The 1,427-nt window shown below is 45.1% G+C and overlaps 1 non-coding gene across 1 annotated transcript; it reads right to left on the reverse strand.

The window, feature by feature from the left end:
• Positions 1-1,102: 1,102 nt before the first annotated feature.
• On the reverse strand, positions 1,103-1,164 carry LOC115936356 (U7 small nuclear RNA). Its single transcript, XR_004071848.1, has one exon. It is a non-coding gene; the product is annotated as a U7 small nuclear RNA (small nuclear RNA).
• Positions 1,165-1,427: the final 263 nt, after the last annotated feature.

The following is a 1,427-nucleotide window of genomic DNA, read 5'->3' on the forward strand; positions in this document are numbered from 1 at the left end:
TTCTACTAAAAATACAAAAAGTAGCTGGATGTGGTGGTAGGCGCCTGTAATCCCAACTAGTCAGGAGGCTGAGGCAGGGGAATCACTTGAACCCAGGAGGCAGAGGTTGCAGTGAGCCAAGATCACGCCACTGCCACTCCAGCCTGGGTGACAGAGCAAGACTCCTGGGGTTGGGAGTGGTGCTCTCACCTGTACTTTAGGAGGTGAGGCAGAGACAGGAGGATCACTTAAGCCCAGGAGTTAGAGACTAGCCTGGGCAACATGGCGAGACCATGTCTCTAAAAAAAATAAAAAAATAAAGCCCTGCGTGGTGGCACGCCTGTAGTCCCAGCTACTCAGAAAGCTAAGTGGGAAGATGGTTTGAGCCTAGGAGGTTGAGGCTGCAGTGAGCCATGATTGCACCACTGCACTCCAGCGTGGGTGACAGAGCAAGACTCTGTATCAAAAATAAAATAAAATAAAATTTAAAAAAGGGAAATTGAAGGCATGAAGCCAGAGATAAAGTAGCTGAGTCTATGGGACCATGAGGGCTCATATATGTTAGTGGTTAAGAGCTCAGACAGGATGCAGACTACTTGAGCTAACATCCTGGCTGTGCCACTTACTGTGTGACCTTCAGTACATACCTCAACCTCTCTGTGCCTGTTTCCTCCTTTATAAATGTAGTACCCCCTTCACAGGGTTGTTCTGAGGAGTACACAAATTAACACCTGTAAAACAAATGGCAACTGGCACATAGGAAAGGCATTATTACTACATTGAAGATGAACGTGCTTCCTGGGTTACACAGCATGCTTCTTATACAAATTCAACTTTATAGCAATTGATCCATACTCACATGCAATACTTTTTTTAAAAGGCCGAAATTCTGTATTAATAATGAGAACACAAAAGCAGCAAGTATGCAGCAAGACCAGGGTGCTGTCAACAGGAAGCCATTTTATTTTCAGTCTTCAGTTGTCTCAGTTACCACTTGAATCTGGATCAGTCAGCACATGGGATATCAGTTTGATTTGTGCTTTTCCATTCTTTGTTGCCATCTAATAATGTCTAGAAAGGGACTCAAGCAAAGGTCAGTGATAAAAGGGAGCCCACACTTTTTGGGGGCAGTCTAGTTTTCACCAGAAAACCCACTAGGCAAATTCTAAAAGAGCCTTGACTGTGGAAGCTGAGGCTTTGATGGCTTAATTTGGACGCCAAGAGTTTTGTTTCATTCATGTGCGTGTGAAGAGACCACCAAACAGGCTTTGTGTGAGCAATAAAGCTTTTAATCACCTGGGGGCAGGCAGGCTGAGTCCGAAAAGAGAGTCAGCGAAAGGAGATATGGGTGGGGCTGTTTTAGGGGCTTTTGAGCCAGGATGAGCCAGGAGAAGGAATTTCACAAGAGAATGTCATCAGTTAAGGCAGGAACAGGCCATTTTCACTTC

This window comes from Gorilla gorilla, chromosome 9 (assembly GCF_029281585.2).
Source record: "Gorilla gorilla gorilla isolate KB3781 chromosome 9, NHGRI_mGorGor1-v2.1_pri, whole genome shotgun sequence".
In the NCBI taxonomy this organism is placed as follows: Eukaryota; Metazoa; Chordata; class Mammalia; order Primates; family Hominidae; genus Gorilla; species Gorilla gorilla.